The sequence below is a fragment of the Aulonocara stuartgranti genome (genome assembly GCF_965226115.1).
Source record: "Aulonocara stuartgranti genome assembly, chromosome: 20".
Taxonomy (NCBI): domain Eukaryota; kingdom Metazoa; phylum Chordata; class Actinopteri; order Cichliformes; family Cichlidae; genus Aulonocara; species Aulonocara stuartgranti.
The window spans coordinates 22,032,776-22,060,013 of record NC_138956.1 but is presented as its reverse complement, the minus strand read 5'-3'; the positions used below and the strand labels follow the sequence as shown (position 1 = coordinate 22,060,013).

The 27,238-nt window shown below is 38.8% G+C and overlaps 1 protein-coding gene across 5 annotated transcripts in view; it reads right to left on the bottom strand.

Moving 5' to 3' along the window:
- LOC309696293 (synaptotagmin-2-like) overlaps positions 1–27,238 on the bottom strand; it is a 64,887-nt gene that overhangs the window by 28,674 nt on the left and 8,975 nt on the right. For all 5 annotated transcript variants that reach the window (XM_082517460.1, XM_082517457.1, XM_082517462.1 and 2 more), the window contains one exon: positions 4,651–4,720. The gene's annotated coding sequence lies outside the window, so the exon portion shown is untranslated. The remainder of the gene's footprint in view (positions 1–4,650; positions 4,721–27,238) is intronic.

The window sequence follows — 27,238 nt, the reverse complement described above, 5'->3', positions numbered from 1 at the left end:
CCTCAGCAGTAGTTTGCTGCTTTGGCTCTCTTTTCATTTATCTTGTTTATGTTCTTTGACTAACACCCCTGCTACTGTCATAATAAAAGATTTATTCTAGATATTCATACCAACCTAAACCTTATATAAATATATAGATATATAACGTTAAAAACCTTTCCACCATGCTTTACATACTGTAAGCTGTGAAGCTTGATAAATAGAATCTTATCTGTATAATTCTTTGTGTAAATATTGCAAAACCGTCGAAATCCACAGCTTTTTTTCCCCTTACAGTGGGCGTTTTATTGGATTAATGAGAAGATGTAATGCACACTTTCACTTGACGCCAGTGGTCAACCAGACAGTTTGGAGCCCTTGGGGCACTGCTGTGTGTCACTGGGAATTATCATCCTCCCCTAAGTGAATCATCCACCTTATTGGCCTGCAATGAGCGCTGGAACCAAAAATCAATAAAGTCTCAATCACTAAAAAGGGAAGGGGTAGGGATAGAGAGGAGGGTGGGTTGCTGCAATTTCAAAACATACATCTGGAAGGGAGGATTGCAATTTGCTCCCTTTCTGTGACATTGCCATTTCTCAGTGCTGGGTCGAGGCCGTAATAGATACTCGCTGTTTTTGAATTAGAAGTGATTTGGTAATTAAAGGGAAGGTAATGGTATTCCAATAAAGTTCACATAAAGAAAAATGAGTAGAGGGCTCTGTACATCTTTGTCCGCTCCATATATCCTCACCTTCCCCTTCCAATTGATGGACAACCTGCTTTATCTCCTAAACCACAGCCACCCCTTTAATAGTTTCTTTAATAACAAATTTTACTAATACCGTTAATGACAGTGGTTCAGTGGTTAGCACTGTCGCTTCACAGCAACAGGGTTTGATCCCAAAGTGCCAGATGGGGCATTTCTTTGTGGAATTTGCATGTCCAGCCTGCACTTTCATGGTTTCCTATCGGCTTCTTTTCAAATTCTAGGTGTGAATGGCCGCGAGTCTCTCTGCTTTAGGCCTGGCAGACCTTTTGCCTTACAACAGGTGCGATATTACAGTTGGATGGATGGATGGATGAATGGGTGGATCTTTAAAAACAGCTAGCAAATGTACAATTTGAGTTTTATTTTTAAAGGCTAATTTACTAACCAGCTGATTTTATGGTTTACAGCAAACTCAAAAAAATGTTTTTGCATCTTTGTTCAGCTGTACACTGATACACAATTGGTATTAGTGAGTTGTTAGAGCAGCAGGAGGGTAATTAAGGAATTGATTCAAAATGACTACAGTGCTCAATCATCAATCCAAGAGTGTGACTCACTAATATGCATGCGTGTGTTTATGTCTGTGTCTGTGTGTGTTTAATTAGTAAGGAAGTGAAAGCTGAGGAATAAGCTGTACCAGACCTTGGCTAGACAAAGCACTTGCTATCATGATCTTTTTATTGTTGGTTTTGGCTTTATCTGTGTCTTCTGGTCTTCTGTCAACAACAACAACAACAAAAACTGAAATACGTTCTTAAAAATCACAGAGACACAATCCCTCCCTCTAGTTTTCCGTAGGGTGAAAGTAAAATGACAGCCTTCCTGTCTGCTAATTTACAGACCAGCTCTGCAAATTAACAAATGTGACAATATCCTGCCATCATCGTCGATCTATCTTTTTCACATTATAAGAGATATTTCATAGCCTTGTGCCCTAGTCTGAATCGGTATCTGAAGAGTGCAAACAGCATAATGATATGCTGAAGATTCATAGCATGCTGGATTCACCCGTAGTAAGCAAAAATGGCTTCTCTTCATTGAAATGTGAAACACAGAAGGGTTTTTAGTGGCAAATGTATCAACGCTCTCATCATAATTTGTTTGCTCCCGACTATTGCTGCAGCAGCAGATTCTCAATACAATAATAATCTAGTAATCATCTGCATAATTTCATTGAGTAATAAGTATTAAAAAAAACTCTAACAGACCTTACTTTGAACTAAGCAGGCCAAGTCTCCAGAGAGGTTCAGTGCAACTTAGAATCCATATTTAATAAGGGCTGCGTGTTGTGAAGACTAACTGCACAGAGCTCACAGTCATGTATTAGGAGCTGCTCAGTCAATAACTATAGGCAGCCATTAAAATGCACTACCCAGCCTTCTCTACAAAATCACATGTAGCACCATGTGCTTTTCTGTGCAATATTAAACTCACGTAGCTCCAAAAATGTGACTACATTCAGGAGGAAACCAGAATCTTGCAGTGACTCCGCTACAAACATTCACAACAATCCAAGTACAAATAAAAAAAATGAAAGAAATAGAAAGTGTGAAAACAAATGCTAAAAGAAAAATGCTACAAAAGCTCCCTAATATAACTAATAATTGTGTGTGTCACTGTCTCAAAATGATTTTTTCTGCAGCAGCTACGTCAATAGCAGCTTATCCAAAGTGAGCACATCATTACACCCTTGGCCAGGTCCAGTAGATTTTTTATTTTTCATGTGGATTCCCTATTTGTACGTGTATTTACTGGATTAGGAGTGTGTTTCTGTGTGTGCTTTTGTGTATTGCTTTTCTCTTTAAGTACTAAAATAGAACATCGAAAGGGAAGGGCAAAATAAAAAGCACATAAGGAGAAAGAAACCACGAAGCTTATTTTCTGTGTATGTGAGTAGAAAAAGGAAACATTTCCAGGCAACAATTATAGGTCCTGACACAGCACATACAGCAAATGTGCAAAAACACATGACATCATCTCATATTTATTTTATTAAGCGTAATCTTTGCATTTATGCATGTAGCTTGCATAAAGCGGTTCAGTGTTGTCGCTGTTGCCCTGTCTCCAAATCTTTTTAGTGACTGCTGCCTTCATGTTCTTGTGGTAAATATTTCATGCTGTGGCTAGCAGTCAAGGATTTAAACTGGGGGTTCTGTATCTTTGCTGACATGCGGTGCTGCAGATGTGAGATGAGAGCAACAATGCAACACTTTGTGTTTCATTGTGTTGGCTCATTTTAGATCCGACACAATGAGGGAAACCTCACTGCTAGAGCCATATAGATACATGTGTGCTTCCACGCTGCTGTTAAGAAGAAGCAGGTGAAATGATCAAAGATTAAAGGGGTACTGTAAGGGGGAAAAACATAATTTAGGACTAAAGGACATATTTTGGTAATGTTTGTTTTAAAAAATGGGTCTTTAACAACTCCACAAGTGAGTACATATACTTATCATATCTATTATTATTATAATGATTTGGCAGCTTTAAGTAAAACACAAACAATCTGAAAATCAAACTGATCAAAGTTAATCTTCGCATATATACACCGTTAAAAGGCAATATAAGTTATAATGAATTTCATATCGACCACTGATCACAACTGACAACTATTTTATTACTATTTCATCAAAACATCTTTTATCCCATTTTTTAGAACTTACTGGTGCTTTCATTTACATGTTCTCTCACATGTTCTTCTCACAGAATTACCACATGAACTTGAAGGTTTTTTACAGTTTACAAACCAGGCGATCAGCATTTAAATAATGGCATCAATCTTTGTTATTCGCCTATGGTGCCACATTCAATCCTGAAGCTGATCCCCAGCTCTTACTAACTAATTGTGCGCCACTGGTCCCCGGGGTATGAATTCTCATTCAACAGATGAGCTGATCAATATTAATAACAATGAGGCTGACACAGGGCAGTGAGGGCTGAATGACGGCAGATGGATAGAGCCAGTATAGAGGCAGAAGCAAGTAAGCATCTTTCAAGGCGTGGCTGTTACCCGCTGGGGTTTATTAGCTGTCTGTAGCCCCTGCAAGGCTGGAGCTTCCATCACTCATGGAAATGATTCTGATTAATCAGCTGAGTGCTGGAGTGTGCAGGGTATACTGGAGACGGGCAAATCCTACAGTAAATCATATTTGCTCACAGTGGGCTGCGCCGTCATGCGAACCACGCCTTTCCCGCTCACTACATACTGCAGTGGGCTCCCTCCTCCCTGGCACATGCAAAGATTTTCTAAGAACAGATGGTAGAGCGGGGAAAGCCCGACTCACTTTTCATGCTGACATCTAATGCAGTCCAAAACATGTGATCACACAGGGCTAAAATTCGATTGACATATTTCATAATGCAGCGGTGATTTAATTTTTTTTGGACTTGCTGTGTAGCTCAAACATTCTACCGAAAAGAAATTTGGTGTGAGACAAACGCAGCCGTTCTTCAGAAAGAGTTATTTTCTATCTCTCAAATAATAAAATTCAACAGGACTTTTCTTTCGGGTCAACTACTGTTTCACCCCAAAGCTCTTGAGAATGTTATATTACCAGACAGTTTCAGAGAGCATCCAGCCATAGACAGCCTGCCATGTAGGCCGTGCTTTCAGTGGACAGTAAGGGCACAGAGGCTAGCTGGATTTCTGAAATGACTAGGAGAATGAATGATATTTCTGAAAGTGGAGCTGCAGAGGATGGAATCATGTAACAATGTGCAGTGATCTGTCTCTGCTTAAAAAGAACGGTCACAGCAATGATTCTGGACCGCTCTGCTGAAGTGGAGAAGCTTCTCCTCCCCCTCACTCCCTTCTCTCTTTATCCCTCTGTGAACTTTCCAGCTCACCCCCAACTAATGTAGTCAAATACATAGTATGCCTTTGCTTGTCTTATACTTACAGCCAAAAGCTTGAATCTTGAAAGGTATATCTGGAAGTAATCACAGTGAGAGTGTTGTCAGATGTAAATCCTGTAAGAGAAAGAAAATGGCATTTTTATCCTTGGAGTAAAAGAACAATCTATGAGGAAATGCTCTTGTTTAGTAGTCCATCCATCCATCCATCCATTCACTTCCGCTTATCCTTTTTCAGGGTCGCGGGGGGCACTGGAGCCTATCCCAGCTGTTATAGGGCGAGAGGCGGGGTACACCCTGGACAGGTCGCCAGTGTGTCGCAGGGCTAACACACAGGGACAGACAACCATTCGCATTCACTTTCGAATCGCACTCATTCACACCTAGTGGCAATTTGGATTATCCAATTAACCTATCCTCACAAGTTGCATGTCTTTGGACGGTGGGAGGAAGCCGGAGTACCCAGAGGGAACCCAAGCAAACACGGGGAGAACATGCAAACTCCACATAGAAAGACCCCGGCCTGATGGTGGAATTGAACTCAGGACCTTCTTGCTGTGCGGCAACAGTGCTAACCATCGTGCCACCGTGCTGCCTTGTTTAGTAGTTTAACAAAAATTCAAACTTGGCAAATTTAAGGTTGATGAAAAACTTTATTCGTCTTTTGGGTGATTTGAAAGCATTTCAAGATAATATATGACATTAAATCCCACTGGGTGAGCACATATTACTAGTGCACATTACAAAATCTTACTCCAGCAAATCATCATCATTTTGTGCCAATAAATACTGATAGCTGCCTGCCTTTTTTTCACACAAACAAGTTGATAAATCCTGTTTTGATCCCCAAAATGGCAGAATGAATGAATTATCCCTGACAGCTATCCGTTGCACACTACTGCTCAGCAGTTATTGAATTAATTCATTTTCATTACCGTAATGTCACTGTAATGACCTAAGTCAACAGAGCTTTGATTTCACAACACAGAAATCGTTGCTTAGTTTGTCTCCAAACCTATGTGCCACAACATCTCTAAGGTGTGGTTTACTATAAAAAAGCATTTACCTTTAAGCATATCAAATCAGATTTCTTGTCAAAAACAAGACAGTTGTTCACCACGACTCTTAGAGCTGGGTTAGACAAATAACAGATTTTAACACAGGCAACATGTCTCCCATTTGTGGAGTGCATTGTTTGCTGAATTTTGTGAAGAAAATCACCTTTGGTACCATCAGTGTCGAAAACAGGAAATGTCTGACATTTCCTTACTTTAAAAATAGTCAAAGGCTACAGGTGTTATTGATAATTTGGGAATTTCACTTATTACTTTTCTGGCCAAGAGTAAGCTGACAAAATCAATAACAGTTTTAGTTCTTTACTCTCTGCACACCCAGAATTGGTTGACTTCATATAAGCTGACAAAAACCTCCAAAAACATTTCTAAAGCTGTTTATCACACTTAATTTTCTTCTTCCTTTTTTTGTAAATCTGCACCAAAAAATGCAGATCAAATGCTAAGCTAAGCTTAGTATCTACGTGCATTTATATTTAGCATATAGACATGAAAGTCACATCAATTCACTTGTCAAAGAAAGCCGAATAAATGTTCCCCCATTACGATGCAGCTCTAAGATCATCTGTTCTTTAGTGATCTTGCAAATCAAACTTTGCTGACAAGAGCAATGATGAACTTCTACAATCAGTCAAATTCCATCTTTATGCTTAAACCTCAGAGGATATTTTATTTGGGGCCCAATTTCCTTCTTCTGTTTTGGCAAAACAATCAATTTCATGACTCAGTGGACTTAATTGCTTTATTGTAATTGTATCATGAAAGACATCCACAGGGAGAGATAACCAACTTCATTTTGTGCACTTCAGTGAAGGAGAACAATCCATACAATTTAAACCTGCCATCACCAAATCCAATTTTATTCTGTGAATTTCATGTATGTTATACATTCATTTGACTTTTCTAAACAGTAAAACTCTCAAGATCGCCACTGAGATCAATTCATCCTTTGGACCTGCTGAGACAAGAAAATCTAACACAGCTACAGTACTGAAAGAGATTTTTTTCTTATGCTGGTGTTTTATGGTGTTGTTTTTTTGTTTTTAATGTGAACACACCCAAGGCAGATGTAGACAACAAGATGGCTGATGAAAAATATCAGGACTACACAAAGGAATAACTTCAAGGTACATGGAAGAATACAGACTTTTTTATCTTTCAGCACAGAGAAATACCCGCAGTCCTCATAGAAACACTGTGAAAGTGTCAAAGTGAGCTGTTTGCAGCTAGCTGAGGGGCACTGGTGACAGTAAGGAGAAAAGCAGTGCTTCGACACTGCTTCACGCTGCAGCTAGAGTCCAAGAAAACAAGCGGCATTTTTTTGTACCCTAAAAAGACAGGTCAAATGACAGAAATGTGACAGAAATGCAGAATGAAAAACAAAAAACAAAAACATTCAATCTAACTGGATCTCAACCTTAAACCTTAACAGAGAAGTTGTTTTTTTGTACTGCATGCTTATATAATACCATAATCCAAAAGAATCTCAGAAATAAATCTCAAAAATAGATTTTACCCTGTAAGGACAAATAGAAAGTAAAATCTCACTCTACATCATAAATTAGCTACCTGACAAGAGAGACAGACCCTGATGTGCAGAATCACAGATACAATCATGTTAAAGGGAATTGCCTCGTGGTGAAAATAATTGGATCCTTCCTCACCTATTTATGCCCTCAAGGGACCAAACTACGCAGAGGAAAAATAACTGAATTTGATAATGACTTGGGGTTTTTTTGCTTCCCATATAAGCCCACATCAGTGAACCATACTGGCAGTGGACTCCTATCAAAATGAACATGACGACCCAAACTGACAAAGGTCAACTATAGTACAGATACCTAGGTAATTGCAATCCGTTTGTTTATCACACTACAACATGGCACAGAATATACATCATCAACTGTTATTTTTGTAGCACATGAACTTGAGTTACAGTTGACTAATTGCTAGATGTGACATGCAAGATACACAAAATACAATAATTCAGTTGCAAGGTGATTGCACAGGCCGCCTGGTGTCTCCAAACAATTGAAGTCTGACTCACACTGCAATCCCACTCAGTCCAATCAATAAAGGTTTGCAAATAATTCTAAACACAGACAGGTTGCCAGCACATTGCAAGCATTCTTCGTTGATCGCTGCAACTCAGCTGCAACGCGTGTCTCAACTCAGCTGGTTGCCAACTTGTATTCTGGATATATTCCTGTACATAAGTAAGTCAGGAAGTCAAAATGTCATTTTTGCTGTTAAATTATGACTTACAGTAACTATGTCGCTATTTGTGGAGGAATTTCTGTTTCAAATTATGAGGTTCTGACTGTACTTCAAACTGATATTAGTAGTTTAATTGATTGGCAGTAATTAATGAGAATTTCTGTTCAGTGTGAACATCTATGTTGACAACAACCAACGTATTATTACCAACTTCCCCCCAATCAGTCGCAAACTGATAACAGACTTTACCACCACGTCCATGGACAAAAGTCACTTTGAAGATGGCAACTAACAGCAAGCAGTCAAAGGTCTGGTCCCCATCTTTAAAGCAACCATTTCAAACAAACCATTTCAAAGGTAATGCAGTTCCAAGTTCATTTCACACAGTTGCAATAACTGTGTTTGTGCTGTGGTCTCCAACCACATTAGCTTGCTGCAGTGCTTACTAAAATACTTCAAAACATATGATAACACTGCAAAATTTCAGGGGCAGGATGACCAATCGGCTATTACATTAAGACAAAATTTTACTTGCGTTAATATTTCATACACCCAGCATCAAAATAGTTGCAAAATTTCCAAATCACGTTGATCAAATCTCACTGATGTCTAACACAAAGAATCCTTTGATTAGTCTTTTTCCCTGGATGATCTCTGTTTGGTAAGGATCACCATGTAGTCCAGCGACAACTGGAAAAGTCAAACAGTATGAAACTACAGAGCCTTCCCATTCTTTATCGAGATTACTGTGCAGCTTTTCAGACAGCACTTGAATTGCTCAGCCCCGAAGGATCCCATGTTTTCTTTTTCTCTCTCAGTCTCTTACTCTCTCTGTCTGTCTCCAAGACACGTGGCTCTCCATGACGGTTGCTACAGGAGACTTTTGGGGGCTCTCAGCTGCCCTGGGTCTCTGAAGCATAGCATATGAACACTGGAAGATGTGCATGTGTGAGCAAGGAGCTTTCCACGCAGGAGGGATCTGGCCCAAATTTAATCTCTCTATTGTGAGGATGGCGGGTAAGCGAGAGAGAGAGCGAGTGAGAGAGAGAGAAGGGCCGTGCCTGCTGAAATCCCACTGGCAGTGCTGCAATGCAGGGGTTTAACAGTGAGCCAGAAGGCAGGCAAACACATTAAAGAATTGGCCTTTGCATGACACACAAGACACACGAATTTACACATAAACATAAGTGTACACAGATGAATGATCGCACGCATGCATGCTTACAAAAGCCAATTTGATATGAGATAGCTGTGCAAATAGAATTTGACAGGCAGGAAATAATGATATTAATATTATAAAATGATGTCACATTGAGTTTTTAACGTACATTCTCTCTAAGTTCTGTCATTTGCAATTTCTTAAGTATCAGGTTGCATTGGTAATGCAAAGACAGCTAACTGAGATAGAAACTGTTAAAAAGACTGAAATGGTAAATGTTCAGAGCCTTCAGTCTTCAAGTCCATAATTGGAAATAGAAAAAAAGCAATATACATATTTTAAATATTTATAATTATTCATGTGTAGAAAAGTATATACTCTCACAGCCACTTTATTAGGTATACTTTGCTATTACTCGGTTGGACCCCCCTTTTACCTTCAGAACTGCTTCATTATTATTCTTGACATTGATTAAACACAGAATTTCAACAAGGAAACTGAAGGAATGTTGGAAACATTTCTCTGCGATTTCAGTCCATACTGACATGATAGCATCAGATAGATTTGTTGGCTGCACATCCATGATGAGAATTTCATGTTCCACCACATCCCAAAGGTGCTTTATCTGACTCAGATCTGGTGACTATGGAGATGATTTTTGTACAGTGAACTCACTGCATGTTCAAGCAACCAGTTTGAAATGATCTAAGCTTTGTGATATGGCGCATTAAACTGCTGGAAGCAGCCACCAAAAGACTGATAGACTGTGCACACAAAGGGAAGGACATGATTTCAGGCAGGTTGGGTTATTTAAATGAGGGGCTTAAAGCATTCCAAAAAATATTCTGCACACCATTACACCGTTCAACAACAGCCTGAACTACTGATATAAGCCAGAATGGATCCTTGCTTTCATATGGTTTATGTCAAATTCTGACCCTAAAATTTCAGCAAAATTTGGGCTCATCAAAACGGACATTGTTTTCCCGAGTCCATTGTCCAACAATGTTCCTAGCTGACAGGAGTGGAACTCCGTCTGGTCTTCTGTTTCAAGGTTCAATATGTTATGCACTCAGCGATGCTCTTCTGCATACCTTTCTTAAAATTGGTTATTTGAGTTAGTTTTGTCTCCCTATCATCTTGAAGTAGCCTGGCTGTTCTCCTCTGAGCTCTAGCAGCTCACTTGATATTTTTTCTTTTTCGGACCGTTGTCTGTAAATCGTAGAAATAATTGTGAAGGAAAATCCCACAAGATCACCATTTTCAGACCACCCCATCTATGAACACCAAATATGCCACTATCAAACCCAGTTACTCATTTTGATACCTGGTTTGAACTACAGCAGGTTGTTGTAGAAGTCTACATGCCTAAATGCATTGAGTTGCTACCATGTGATTGGATGACTAGATATTTTGTTAAGCTCTAGTCAGGTAGTTCTGCTGATCGGAAGATTGGTGGTTCGATCCCTGGCTCCCTCAGTCTGCATGCCAAATATCCCAAGTTGCTCTCCATCCATCGGCGTGTGAATGTTAGTTAGAAAGCACTGAAAAACATAAGAAAGTGCTTGGGCAAATGGGGTGTGTTGTATAAAGTGCTTTGTGTAAAGGAGAGTAAAAAGGTGCTATACAGGAATCAGTACATTTAATAAGCAGTTGAAGAGGCGTCCCAAACAATCATCTTAGGTGTGTTTGTGGTGGTAGGTGATGGTTTATAAAAGCGCATACCTTAAATATTTAGTTCTTTTAAGATTACATGTTTCTGACTAACTGACACTAAAAATAATTGTTAACGTGCACTAATTAAATTTGATTAACACTGGTGCAAAGATATACCTCCAAGATAACAACGAATCATTTATAACACGATTCCTATTAATAAGATGGACAGGAATATCAATTTTAAGGCCCTTAGGAATTTCTATGTTTAGGTTTTCATTCATCAGCTCAGTGGGCACAGTGCACCATTTTTCTGAATATAAAGGAAGGGGTGGAGGCAGCCATGGGCTTCACTTTTAGCCCATACTGTTTCCCAGAGTGTGAGAGGTGAAGAGCATGATGGGTGGCTGCTTACATGACAGATTGCTGACTGCGGGAGGCTTTTATAGTCAGCAGAAACACAAAATTTGTGACTCCTTGGCTTCTTTATGTTCCCATTCAGTGAGTAGACAAACAGAGAATGATAACATTTTATATCTTTAAAAATATTTGATCTTGAATAAAAAATGGAAGTCAACATTAGTATTTGCAGGATACTCTAAAATAAAATATATTAAACAATGTTTTGTAATTTGTAAACTTACTACACCTGGCAATGTTTTTTTTCTTATTTTTTCCCCTTGGGCAAAGCCTCTGATCTCCTTTTTCTTGATATGCTGTGACCACTGTTGGTTTATCTATAAGCCCACCAAAGCTTTGCTGTCATCATGTCACCCCTCAAGAATTTTAAGGATTAAAAAACAGCTCCCACGGCTCTTCTGACACCAACAGCTTGGTTCAGTTGGGCATTTTGTTGCTAGTGGTAACTTATAGTGGTATAGTTTAACTGATGTTAACACATCCAGCATGTTGTCAGTTCATGAAAACCTTAACATGCGTCTTTTGTTCTATTGCCTAAATACTTTGTTAGATTATTGTCCAAATGTTGTACTAGCGCTGGTATTATAGTTTGTATGATTTGTGTTGTAAAATTTTATTTCCTATCATTAGCTTTCCAGGGGGCTAACAAACCAAGCTAGCAACTATACTTCCTGGACCTAATATTAAGGTACAGTAAAAGCTGAGTTAAGTAAATGTTGAATTAATATTGGGATAATTGCTGTGTTAGGGGCAGAGTTGTCCAGGACCAGTCAGTTTTGTGGTTGTTGTTGTTTTGTTTTTTGTTGATTTATTGTTTTGTCAGAAATTTCTGAACTGAATTCTTAGTTCAATCCTAAACTATGTTTATTGATAAGTGAGAACAGAATTGCAAAATACTTCAAAAAATACTTCAATACATGCTAGAAATAAATGATGTTTATCCAGCAGGATAACAACTCAATCAATTTGTTTGTTGAAGGTGACAGTCAGTTCACTGTATTCAAACGGCCTTCACAGTCACCAGCTTTCAATCCAATAGAGCAACTTTGAGATTTGGCACAACAGGAGATCGCCATCGGGGATGTGCAAACAAGAAGTCTGCAGCAACTACGTGAAGCTCCATGTCAAGTCTCAGAGGAATGTTTCCAGCACCTTGTTGAATGCAACAAGATGCTGGAAAGGCGCTTTGTGCAACAAAGAATTAAGCCAGTCCTGAAAGCAAAAGGGGGTCCAACCCTTTGCTAGCAAGGTGTAACTAAAAAAGCGTGTCTACTGTAAATCAAACACTTGTAGGAAAATGTGCTTTTATTTTCTTGACAATTTTTCTCAGATGAAGCTACATCTTTGGTGATTTTATCTCAAAACTATTTGAAATAAGTAAATTTGTCTTGATACATGGAAAAACTATATCTATATGATTTGATTAAAATTATTTTTAAATGAAATGAAGTGCATATATGAGACATCTAACGTTTATGTTTTTACAACAACGACTGCTATTCATGCTGACAAAAGGGGTCATTACCAACCCAGCAACCCACTGCACTCATGGTGTCGTAGCCCTACTAATCTAGCATGAAGTAAGGTGCAACATGAAAAACTGAATTATTGGCATAATGGAACAAAAACAGAAGAACTCAGCATGATATTTTAGTCCATAAAACCAAAACCATTATCTAAAACCAAAACTTTCTGACAAACTACAAGACCGTTAAATAAGTAATCTTGACTAAGCTAGATCTACTTTCACTTTCAAAATGAACATAAAATGCATTTAAAGTCGAGTTGCATGTAGAAAATTTTCAGAATAGGATTAATGCTTATGTTTATAACTGGATGGAGCTATTGCTTGATTTGTGAAGTACTGTATTTAGTCTAAAGGAATATTGATACAAATACCATAAGAGTGATAATAAAAGAATGAATTCAATTTGGGCATAATTTGCGTATGTGAAGAGATCAAAAATAAAAGATGCACATAATTTGAAAATCTGACTTTGACAAAGCTGTTTTGCACTTGTCACTGTTGATCAAACACCCTCATAATTCTGTTAATTCAAGCATTAAATAATTTAAAATGGGTAATACCATCTCAGTAACAAGAAATAATAGCTTGTAAAGCTAATTAAAGACAAACAAGTCTGAAATGAGTGAAATGCTTGAACATAAAAACAATCTGGTTAGGAGATATGTCGTCAGACACAAAGTATATATTACCTTAACCAAGTCTTAATTGCAGGGCACCGTGGTATAATATATGAGGATTCAACATTTCTGATTTGGAATTACAACATTTTACAACAATATTATAATGCCTCCATAGCCCATCTCTTGTCTTTGACTGCTGCTGAGTGATTAGCTGTAGCACCTACACACATACAAGGATGAAAGAATAACCTAAAGATGTTGCTCTCATTATTGTGGACTGCTCTGCGTTAAGCCAGGTTATATCATATTTAATTTAGATGCATAGGTTGAAAAAAACTGCTGTGGCTACAGATCTATTTCAGTTAAATTTAAAATGGCTGCATCAAATCAATTTCAATGTCCTATCTGGCAGCAGTTAAAAAGTAATTGCTCCATCAACTGCATGACACAACTTAAACATCAACAAGAATGATTCGTTTTTTTGCACCATATTTTTCAGTCCTCAGATTTTTTAGGAAAACAATGATCTGACTTCACATATTTGAAGCAAGTACTATTTTTCACAAACCCACTGTCCATACATCCTGGCGGAGAGCGCCTACTTTCCTCTGGCTACTAGCTTAATTCAGAGACAAGAACTGTGTTTATGTGAAGAAACAAGGCAATTCGTCATCCAGTCCCAAAGAAATGGTCAACAGCAGGGACAAAATGGCACACAATTCAGATTAATTGCTTCCCTACATATCTGCCCAGCGAATAAAACATAACACTACAGACCACATTAGACAGAAAGAGAGATCACAAATGGCTGAGGAATATAATGAAAAGTATTGATTTTCTTATGTTATTTTAGGTGGAACACCCAACTATAAAACGTTGTGATTTAATTATTGTAATAATTGGTTGACCGTTATGAAAGAGGACAATCTATGCAAAGACAAATGGAAAAAAGGATGAACCACTCAAAAGCCTCCAGACTTCAGTGTCTCTGAATTACGTGCTTCCTGAGAGCAGTGTGACGACAGAAAAACAACAAAGTCCTCAGGGGACCAACAAACTCTTATAAATGTCAAATAGATTTTAGTAATGTGCTCCGCAAGCGCTGATTTCTTTTGGACAAGGCCTTTCAACATAATAAACCATGTTACCTACCAAGGCCCATGTATAGCTGAGGGTACAATCTATACTCCTACAGTTCAGTGGGTCTGAACATGTCTGCAGAAAACCAACACAGCAGTTAACCATTATGTTTATTATATATCCTTTGTGCTTTGATCGTGTCCTATCATATAGGTCCGAAATGCTTGAGACTGAGGAGCATCCTGTTAAAGATCAACATTAAGATGCAGAGATAAACTCGAAACTTGTCAGAGGCAGGCAGATGTGCTTTTTTGCTCCTTGTAATGCGGTCAAAGGTATTGTAGGACAAGGGATAGACAAGCCGCAAGTGGCAAGCAAAGTGGCTGCTCATGGGGATCATTCACCTTCACAGCATCAGTGAACTCCATTAAGAGTCAGGACCAACTGTTGGAAACCACTGAGCCATTAGTCAAACACAGATTGAGTTTGACAGCTAACCTCTTATGATGATCTCCTTGCACCACATAAAAACTTTTGTTGCCGCATAATCTAGTTGTTGTACTCAAGGAAGACTCGCTGCACTGCTATAGCTCAGAGCAAAAAGCAGAGAAATATCATTGTAATAATAATAAATTTATGTAGTAGAGACAATCAGAGTATTTGAACCATCTAATAAGCTGAATAAACCATAAAATCCTAAATGATGAAATAAAAAAAGAGATATTCTGTCGCCTGTGACTCAAACACAGTCAGGAAATCCTCTGTATAACAGCATGTTGAATTTAATAAGGCTCACTGCAAGTTGTTTCTTCCCACCATGGTGACTTCTCACTTAAAGTTTTTAATGTACACGTTCTTAAATTAAAACTCCTACATGGGTTTAAACAGTTCAATATAGTCTTGCCCTCCTGTGATGATTTATCCACTTGTGTATTAGAGAGAAATATTACTTACTTTTCAAAACTAATGCCATTACTTTTTTCTCAAAGTCACTGTCTCCACCTGAGCGATGGAAGATCTGACCTAAGAACATTGCAATATTTAACTGAGATCATCTGTAAAGTAGACGGAGTCTTTTTCAATTAAGTGTTCATTAAAAACTAAATTAGGCAATGACCTTTGAAACACAGTTGCAAAGGGAAGAGAAGAGAAAGGTAGACGTGCTCTTATAACATCCGTCACTAATTAAAATAAGAAATTTCAGTGCTGTGCTTCAAGGGTGTCGCTTCCTTCATTCTGTCAATAAAAACAACCAGCAAGACTTAATTACATGACAATGTATATGCTATTAGCATCATATTAACATTCAATTGTCACCTACTAGGTTCTAACCTTTTAAAATGTTTAAGCTACATGCCCTGAGAAAGCTTAAATATCTGGCGTGCTCACCTAAAAGTTGAATTATTCCACCGTAGCATAGCTTATATTTATGACCCATTTATACTTGGTTCATATACTTTGCATTTATTTTTTATTAAGCCCATATTTCTTCGTAATGTAATTAACATGTATTTATGAAAGAATTTTTAACAACAAACACAGAGGAATTCATAGATCAGAAGGCATACATAAGGGATGTGCCTGCAGCCAGACAGTAGTGTATTATCACCTGCCCTCGCATGGCCTCGTAATCTGAGAGCAAGATCAACAATCAATGGAAGGAGAGAAGGAGAAGACAAGACCAATCGATGCCTTTTAGAAACACTATGGTAATTTGCACTTATCAGTTTGGAGCAGCTGACTGCTATGAACTTCAAGGAATTGGATCACCAATAGATAGAAGTTCAATTTGAATCCCCAAAATGTTTTTAACATGTTTGTAATCATGGTATTTTAACTGACTTGTCTTGAAATTGCAGTTCTGTGCAGTACAGTGTGAGTCTGTTGTTGCTGCTTTTTATTCAAGTCAATTCAATTTTAGTTATATAGGGTCTTAGTAACAATCGCCTCAAGGCGCTTTATACTGTTTGGTCATGGCACTACAATCAGACAACCCTGATGAACAACCACCTGGCGACGTTGGAAAGGAAAAACTCCCTTTTAACAGGATGAAACCTCTGTCAAAATCAGGCAAAATCGCCCAGCAGCCTAGGCCTTTTCCAGCATTACTAAGGCATGGGTCTCCCTGATCCAACCCTAACTATAAGCTTTACCAAAAATGAAAGTTTTAAGCCTAATCTTAAAAGTAAATCCAAACTGGGATCTGCTTCCACAGAACCAGCTCCGGGGGCCTGTAAGCTGACGGCTCTGCCTCACATTCTACTTTTAAATATCCTAATAAAAGAAGGCTGCAATCTGAGAGCAAAGTACTCCACTGTGATATGGTACTGTGAGGTCTTTAAGATAAGATGAGGCATAATTATTCAAGACCCTGAATTTGAGGAGAAGAATTTTAAATGTAATTCTACATTTAACAGAGAACCAACGAAGACAAGCCAATATGGGAGAAATATGCTCCGTCATTCTAGACCCTGTCAGTTCACTCGCTGCAACATTTTGGATCACCTGAAGGCTGATACTTTATTATTGGTAAAGTATAATACTATAATAATTGTGGGAAACAATTAAGAATGTCTTTTGACTTGTGGATCTTTGGTCCTAAACTGGACTAATTACAATTTTGATGGATGACACTGGGATATCTGTGGTCAGGAGGTAGACCTGAGGTAGAGGTAGAACTACTACTTGGAATATTGTTGTTTCGATTCCTGGCTCCTCCAGTCTGCATTCCACAATATTCTTGGGCAAGATACTGAACCCTGAGTTCCTCTCGGTGCATAATCTGAGTGTGAATCCATGTGAATTCTAGATAGAAATCTCTTTTGTGGGTAAGTGGGTGAATGGGACATGTTGTATAAAGCCCTTTGAGTGGCAATATATATATACAGTGGGGCAAAAAAGTATTTAGTCAGCCACCGATTGTGCAAGTTCCCCCACCTAAAATGATGACAGAGGTCAGTAATTTGCACCAGAGGTACACTTCAACTGTGAGAGACAGAATGTGAAAAAAAATCCATGAATCCACATGGTAGGATTTATAAAGAATTTATTCGTAAATCAGGGTGGAAAATAAGTATTTGGTCAATAACAAAAATACAACTCAATACTTTGTAACATAACCTTTGTTGGCAATAACAGAGGTCAAACGTTTACTATAGGTCTTTACCAGGTTTTCACACACAGTAGCTGGTATTTTGGCCCATTCCTCCATGCAGATCTTCTCGAGAGCAGTGATGTTTTGGGGCTGTCGCCGAGCAACACGGACTTTCAACTCCCGCCACAGATTTTCTATGGGGTTGAGGTCTGGAGACTGGCTAGGCCACTCCAGGACCTTCAAATGCTTCTTACGGAGCCACTCCTTTGTTGCCCGGGCGGTGTGTTTTGGATCATTGTCATGTTGGAAGACCCAGCCTCGTTTCATCTTCAAAGTTCTCACTGATGGAAGGAGGTTTTGGCTCAAAATCTCACGATACATGGCCCCATTCATTCTGTCCTTAACACGGATCAGTCGTCCTGTCCCCTTGGCAGAAAAACAGCCCCATAGCATGATGTTTCCACCCCCATGCTTCACAGTAGGTATGGTGTTCTTGGGATGCAACTCAGTATTCTTCGTCCTCCAAACACGACGAGTTGAGTTTATACCAAAAAGTTCTACTTTGGTTTCATCTGACCACATGACATTCTCCCAATCCTCTGCTGTATCATCCATGTGCTCTCTGGCAAACTTCAGAGGGGCCTGGACATGCACTGGCTTCAGCAGCGGAACACGTCTGGCACTGCGGGATTTGATTCCCTGCCGTTGTAGTGTGTTACTGATGGTGACCTTTGTTACTTTGGTCCCAGCTCTCTGCAGGTCATTCACCAGGTCCCCCCGTGTGGTTCTGGGATCTTTGCTCACCGTTCTCATGATCATTTTGACCCCACGGGATGAGATCTTGCGTGGAGCCCCAGATCGAGGGAGATTATCAGTGGTCTTGTATGTCTTCCATTTTCTGATGATTGCTCCCACAGTTGATTTTTTCACACCAAGCTGCTTGCCTATTGTAGATTCACTCTTCCCAGTCTGGTGCAGGTCTACAATACTTTTCCTGGTGTCCTTCGAAAGCTCTTTGGTCTTGGCCATGGCGGAGTTTGGAGTCTGACTGTTTGAGGCTGTGGACAGGTGTCTTTTATACAGATGATGAGTTCAAACAGGTGCCATTCATACAGGTAACGAGTGGGGGACAGAAAAGCTTCTTACAGAAGACGTTACAGGTCTGTGAGAGCCAGAGATTTTCCTTGTTTGAGGTGACCAAATACTTATTTTCCACCCTGATTTACGAATAAATTCTTTACAAATCCTACCATGTGGATTCATGGATTTTTTTTTCACATTCTGTCTCTCACAGTTGAAGTGTACCTCTGGTGCAAATTACTGACCTCTGTCATCATTTTAAGTGGGGGAATTTGCACAATCGGTGGCTGACTAAATACTTTTTTGCCCCACTGTAGCAATATATAGCAATATATAACAACCAGTCTATTTGCTCATCAAGTCATCAGCCAATGTTATAGCAATCATTTCGAAATAAAAAAAACCAACAACAAAAAAAGCAGTTACCAAAATCATTGGTCTTTAACCTCTTGGCTAAATACATTAAATATTTTTTCAGACATTTCAGTCAGGACTGGACAAACATACAAATTGATGGACAGACTGTAGTATAATTACCTAAAAACAAATCTCTTTTACAAGATATGAAAAAATGACTTCTTTCATAAAGCAAATTACCCAAATACTGTGCTGCAGTAGAACCGTCAGACATTTTTGGCAGTCAGAGTCAGCTGGCAAAAAAAGCCTCAGTACTTTTCAGGCTTGGCAGGTAGATGTTACCACAAGTTGCTTTACTTGTTAGCCAAAATCATCCTGAATTTTCTAAAAAGCCAGAGCTCGCTAACACGGGTGTATTTTATGAGTCCATCAAATTATCCCAGCGTGATGTTGTAATGCTAACAAGGAAGCAAAACAGTTGTGAAAGGGGCTTATTAAATGTCACTTTTGAAACTGCAAACAACAACTGCAGGGCCCAGTGCTGTAGTCATTCCAACTAGAAAACATTAGGGACTAAAAACAGTGATGCAACAAATTTATCTTCTGTCTGAGATGAAGAAACTAATGTTAAAGCATGCTAGTGATTACAAAATGAAATGCATCAAATCCACTTGCAATGTGACTGAGTTCCCTTAAATAAATTAAATCTTGTTGCTTAAATGCCAATTTTACAGGTAGCCTTAGGATTGAATTCAGTCCACAATAAAAACAACCATCATTTCTACCTTTTACTGCTTCCCAACAGATGTTAGCAAATGCCCCAACAATTAAAAACCACAAAGCTTTGAAGAAACACATGACACATACCAAATATTTCCACTCGATTGGCAATATTTTAAATCCTACACAGGCATCTGACAGTATTCCATCAATTATTCAGGAGGAGTAAAGACTCACAAAAAGTACTGCACCCCCGGCTATGCAGCAGTAAATCACTGTATAGCACACCATCTGCTGCCTGTCAAAGCCAACGGTTGCTGTGTGCACAGGAGTGTAGTGCAACACTGATTCATAAGTCCAGGGTGATTTCCAGTGCAGGTAAAACAATGCTTTTTCTCTAGATATTTATTATGCCTACGCTTGGTATTAACAAATGATTTCACAATATACACAATATTAGCAGTCTGACCTGAGCTGAAAGCAGTGCAAAAAAGTGCCAACATTTCTCTGGCTGTAAAAGGGTATTAAAAAAAAATATGTCATCAAATATTTATCGCCCACAAGATGGGATTTAAAGATGATTCTCCATCTCGTTGCTGGTTCCTTCACCTTCATTAGTGTTGCAATGCTTAACCTCCTCCTGAGACAAAATATCCCATATTCAGACTTCAATAATGCAACGCCTTCATTCTTAGGGCTGAGGGCTGGCTTGCCTGATGTCTGACTAATCGCTGACAAAGCTATGGCTTCACTGGCTATTTTTGGGCACATAAACAGTGGAGTTTACAACAATATTCCACTACTTTGATATAAACCAACACAAACTATCTTGTTACCAACTGAATCTTTCAAAGTGAGCTTGGTTTCTGTGGCTTCTTCTTTAATTAACTTAATGTCTCCATGTAGTAAAAATAGCATCACTTCCATTAGTTAACTGTCAAAGTGCAATGACTTGGTTTAGTATTAGCTGAGGCTTTCAAAAAACCCCACATATTCAAAAAAATCTGTTGGAAAATGTCTAAAAGAAAACGCCCTGTTGTGAACTGCATTATGTCCCAAACTGAAATGCACAGAGTCAATGCGGTTCTCATTATGTTGTTGATTATCAGTTATTCTGCATGCCAGACTCAATATTCTGTTTTGCCATTCACCCAGTCAAAGAATGACAGTCTAATTATCTGCTGTGTTTACATTTCCCGATGTCTTCATGTAAGACACTGGCTGCATTTCACCCATTCCCTCTCTCTCAGGGAATCCTTTAAAATGTTGATTTAAAGGATTCCCCAAGGCATGTCTGTACATGAAATTACACTGCTTTGAAAAGAATAACACTGCTTTGTGTCTGACATAGTTTTTGCCATAAAAAAAGCCTGGTTAGACATTCCTATTATGGTGCCCATTTCTCCAGTCTTTGAACAGAAAAATCTATGAATATGCAAATGGATTTAAGAATTTGTTTGCAAGATACAAGATGACTCATGTACATGTGCGTGTGTGATGAGCTCTTTAAGCTAAACTAGTTAAGTTGTCACAAATCTTACTAACAGGTCGATGCCTCAAGCTTATAAGTGCCAGCGGAAAAACTGCTCCATTTTCAGCATTAAAACATCCAAGTGAAGCAACATTAACTAGAAGAATTAATGCCCAAAGTTTCCAATGATAAACTTTTACTGTTCCAATTTTATATCTAAATTCTGCTACATTGCTCCCTTTTAGTTAAATTAAGTAATAATGTTTTACTTTTTAGTGTCTGAAACCAAGAGGCAAAATTATGTCTCCCACATTAATTCAGCAATTTATTAAGCAGTGGCCCTCGGAACAGCACTGTACCTCCAAACAGCAGCACTAAATTATTAACTCCACCACATTTAACACATTGCATCATCTCAAAAAAGTGCCACTGGCAGAGCTTAATGTCAACCAATATTTTCATTAAAAATTGATATCTGTGAATGATTTTGGCTTCAAAGAGTTGGAGGAGATCTAATTCCAGCCAGTATGTCCTCAGTGTTTCATGCCTGTCTGATCTGTACTTCCTAATGCCTGTATCTAGACATAAAAACTATGAATTTAAAAGGCTCAGCTAACAGAGACGTGCTTCTTGAAAGGCCAAAACAAACGAAAACTAAACAAAACAACAAGTAGCAGATGCTGTAAAATGCTGCACAACGCAAATGTTTCACAAATCAGCGGTTCAGTTTTGCTCTTCAGTTTTGCTCCAACATTGTGTCCTGAGAATCCCACAAGCGGTGGCAGCTTTACCACGAGCTTTATAAAATCTGCACAATACAAACTGCACAGTTTAACTTCGATTGCAGCTTAACTTTCCAATTTGGATTCACTTCTTCAGTTTGTAATATGAAAATGGTGAGACTGCAAAAATGAAAAGAGCGTTTGTAAAGAGATTCTTCAACTTTTCAGCCACATGCTGGGAACTAGATAAGGAGAAAATGTCAATTTCAGTATATGCATGAATTACTCTGTAATTCACAGTTTCACTTTGCTTTCAGAGTGAGAGCAGCGCAATCAGCTAGTCACCATTAATTTCTCATAGAGCTCAGGCCAGCATGGAGTCAGACAACAGGCTTGACAGCTCAGATAAAGCCAAGCTGAGACGTTAACCACTTTTTGCTAACAACAAACAAATTTCCATAATTTGGTTTCATTTTATATATGTAAGACTTTATAACGTTCAAGACATGATGCGGTTACCCCCACTGTGGGAGTCGGTTCCTTTTTTTTGATGGGGGGCACTTTAATTGATTGTACTTCATTTTTGCTTGCCACTAGAAATTGTACTACCTGTAATGACAATCATGACAGTAAATATTAAGCCAGAAGTATTTAATTTGTCTATTTTTAAAGACAGAGGTAAATTCAGAGCATTCTGCAGTAAACATATGCTTAGACAATAAAATGTAAGTGACGAAAACAACTGATGTCAAACAGTTCAAATATGAATATTTCAGCTCATGTATTTAAGTGCTGTATTGTTGTTCGACTATAAGAAACTTGTGTAGTTATACACAATCAAGGTCCTTTAAAAAAGGAACCTTGATTATAATGATTATGTGAATTATGTGAATCTAAGCTCCCGTTCCTCTCTAAAATCCTTGAGAAGATAGTTCTTTCACAACTCCAGGCGTACCTGGATGAGAACGACATTAATGATAAATTCCAGTCTGCCTTTAAACCACATCATAGCACCGAAACAGCGTTGCTTAGAGACCTTAACGATCTTCTTCTAATTGCTGATACTGGACGCTCTGCGGTCCTAGTTTTATTGGATTTATCCTCGGCCTTCAATACGGTAGATCACAACATCTTATTAGCGAGGCTTGAGCATACTGTAGGCATTAAAGGTGTTACCCTTGACTGGTTTAAATCATATCACTCCAATAGGTCCTTCTTGGTCAACCTGGGCACCTGCTCTTTCTCCGCTGCACCTGTCTGCTGTGGCGTGCCTCAAGGATCTGTGCTGGGCCCTATTCTTTTCTCCCTCTATATGCTCTCTCTAAGCGCAGTCTTTGAGAAATACCACACCGCTTTTCACTGCTATGCTGATGATATACAGATCTACTTTGAACTAAATGATGATCTTGTTTGTCCTTGTACGGCTTTCAAGAGTGCATGCGTGAGGTCAAAGAGTGGCTCTTAGGAAACTCTCTTATCCTAAATGATAAGAAAACTGAAATCGTGGTATTTGGCAGCAACGTTCCCCGTGGCCAACTTCATGATGCCTTTGGTTCCCTTACCAGTTCCCTCTCTGACACTGTTAGCAATTTGGGCGTGTTGCTGGACAGCTCTTTCAAATTCGATAAACAAGTGTCTGCTGTAGTTAGATCTAGTTTCTACCAACTGCGTCTCATTTCCAAGGCTAGGCAGTATGTTCCACATAAGGACCTGGAAAAGCTCATCCACGCCTTTGTGACCTCTAGGCTGGATTACTGCAATTCACTTTATTTCGGTCTTCATTCTGCCCTTCTTCATAGACTGCAAACAGTTCAAAATACTGCAGCACGCATTCTGACCAGAACTGGGAGGTTTGCCTCTATTACTGTTCTAGCTGACCTGCATTGGCTACCCATTAAATACCGCATCCAATTTAAAATACTGCTGCTTACGTTTAAAATCACCAACAACACAGCACCGAGCTACCATATCGAACTCCTTAAATCGTATGTTCCCGCCAGAGCACGAAGATAATCTACTCAGTTACTCTTGGTGCAGCCTAGATCTCGGCTGAAGTCTAGAGGTGACCGTGCGTTTGCCTTGGCTGCACCAGAGTTGTGGAATAACCCTCCTCATGCTATCCGGGCGTTCGATTCTATCCAATCATTTAAATCACGGTTAAAAACCTATTTGTTTAATCTCGCTTTTCCTGCTTGTTAATGCCTGTACCTGACTCTTAGACTTACTCTATTTTCCTTTATACATATCTTTTAAGGCTTGTGCTTTTACATTGTTTTTACTTGATATGTATTTTATGCTACCCCTGTGTATTAGTGACAATGACCTGTTAGTATATTCGGTACTTTGCTAAGGCCTTATAATACTCATGTTACTTTCTGTCTTTTATGTTAAGCACTTTGGTATACAGCTAGTTTTTAAATGTGCTCTATAAATAAAGATGTATTGTATTGTATACACAATTATTATTATTTAACATTACCAATGCCAATTAAGGTGAAATAACATGGAGTTCTAAAAATCCAAAGACAAAGCTTAAATTCGAATTGCTCTCTGCTGCATCACAAACTTATCTCATGGGTAAAAACTAATTCAAAGAGCAAAGTAATGCCCAGACAGTGATCAAAGAGCATGACAAATCAACAGTGAAAATGGAGCTGGGTAAGAGTTATGTCAATAAGAAGGGAGGATGTTTTTGGACCCAACTTTTCACGAAGCCTTCAAGTGTGATAAATGTGCTGCGGACTATAGTGTCAGGAGATAGTCTGTCATGAAAGACAGCAACACTGGCCAGATGACGTGGAAAACAGCGGAACACTGCATTTGATCAGGTTTCTTTTCCGAGACGACACTAATCTATCACATTAGGCTGAAATCAGACATAACCCTGATACACTCCAGCTAATCTAAATACGTCATCCATCACTGATAACAGCTACCAATCAGCAAAATGGGAGACGATAACAATAACATCTATTTCTACATCTGCTTCTACATTCCACCTCTGTCCCTGCAGGCACCCAAAGTAACCACCAGTGTGACTTGTTAGAGTTGCCTCTACCCTGGTCTTTGTGTGTTTTCACCATCTTTCTTAAGGCAGAGCAGCTAACCAAAAAAACTGACCACTGTGTCAAGGACATTTTCATAAATCTGAGAGAGAGAGAGAGAGAGCACACCACCCTTCAAAATATCACGCTTTCTTTCACAGTGTTTCAAATGCATTCCAATGAGGGGGCACAAACCAGCCATGTCCTAGATAAACAGTGCCCTGCACTGCATTGAATGCCTCTCAATTGCAGTAGGGTTTACATAACGGCAGACAATGCACAAGGATGCACATCACTTCCAGAACTCAATATGACAAAAATACAGACTGAAAAGCAGAATCCTTGTTATTAAAACAAAAAACAAAAAAAAACAATGGATGATCTCCAAGATGACTTAGAACACACTGAAAATAGAAGCTGTAGAATAACGTGAAGGTTTTAGTTACTTTTTTAGGGAAGTTATATTGCTCCTGTTTCTAGCTTTCACTGTTTTTAGTTTCTCCAAGAAGTGATGTGATCCTAATCTAATTGATGACATTAAAGATTCATGATAGAAGACACGTGGTTTAGAATTAGTGTATTTACTCAACAAAATGATGGTTCCCTTGTAATGAATAATGCCATACTGAGACTACTGGTTAGAGCTGTGTATAGTCATGTGAGAGTGTCCCTAGTTTAGGCTGAGGCTAAAGAGTCAAGTATTGACAAACCATTGCTTACAGCAGAGAAACACACAAGGGAAACCTGGGGATGGAGATGATGGTAAAATAATTCTTGAGTGGCCCTGGATGTCTATTTGAAATATCACATTAATAAGGTATAAACAGTAATAACAATTGCTTGGCATTCAATAATTCAATAAAGGAAGAGAATGGAGTAATAAAATGTTTATATTTTTGCAGTTAATCTCATTAAAAAACAATCCAAAGAAAAATTAAACACATTAGTCCATGGTAACCCCCAGCTTTCAGCATACAGCATGCCACAAGATCATAGCACTTGCATCTTGATGTTTCTCCCCATTTTGTTTACCTGTTTTTCCTCCTGAGTTGTCAGATATTATACAACCACTTGCACGCACGCAGCCTCTTGGCGATTAACACAGCTAAGATTCACAAAGCATTCTTGTTTAATGAAAAAAGACGCACAGTTTGTAAGACGACGTACAGTGTGGATCTCTGTGTCTTGAGGCTTTTTGAGCAGTGATTCAGGAAGACTCTCCAGATAAGAATAGAGACCGTGAAAACTATATATTCACAGATATATATAGCTCTCCACATAACAATATCGTGAGAGGGTTTAGAGAACTGGACAAAGCATGAGAGCAATAATTTTGATCAATATAGTCCATTGAATGTCTTGTCCCTCGTGCAAAATAGATTTTGCAGCCCTCCATCATGATCTTGGAGGCACCATCCAATTTGCTGTCAAGTCAATAATCTCTTTGGGAGAGATCGAATCTGCAAGATTCCCTCAACTTGGCAGTAAGACACAGCCAAAACACACAAGTACTCTTCACTTCACTCTTTGTAGAGGGAAGTTAGATTAAAGGCATTTGTTTCTGCTTGTTTCTAACACCTCTCTGAAATGCAGCTTCACTGAAAACACATTAGCTGAATACAAATGAACACCAGGAATCTTTTATTCTGGGAACGACAGCAACACAATGACCTGAGTGGTGAATGAGTGAAAAGGATGAATCAACACCCAGTGGAGCACCTTTAGCTTTATAAAGCACCATAAGTGACCTGCCACTCGCACAACTTTACCGGTGCACTGAAGTTACAAAACACAATGGTAATGCACTTGAAGTCAAACCCAGGCATCATTTGCTAGTATGGCTAATGTTATATACAGTGCTGTGCAAAACACTCATATATCTTGCTTCCAAGAAGCCAAGTGGTCTTAAAGCACAGTTTTCCTTTGCTTGTTCACTCAGAGAGAGATGGAAGTATGCCAAACAACACAGGGACTGGTCTTAATATCAGTCATAACATGTCTTATGGAGTGATGAATCTAAATGTAAAATGTTTAAATCATCATCAATGTACAGAGGAGACCGGGAAAGAGGGATAACGATGAGTGTCTACAGCTATCTGTGAAACACGGTGGAGGCTCTGTCATGGTTTGGGGCTCAAAAATTGATCAAACAATAATTGCAGAAAAGTACATTCACCTTTTGATCCACTTATCATTACATCTGGAAAGGTGTTGGCATGGTAACAGCTTCATTTTTCAGCATGGCATTGATCCCAAACACACCGCTGCTAATACAGTAAAAGCCTGCAAGCATAGAAGGTACAGTCATGGACTGACCTTCCCAGAATCTGGACCTCAACATTACTGAAGGTGTGTGGGATCAACGTGTGTGGCTATTGATTATATTTTCATAGT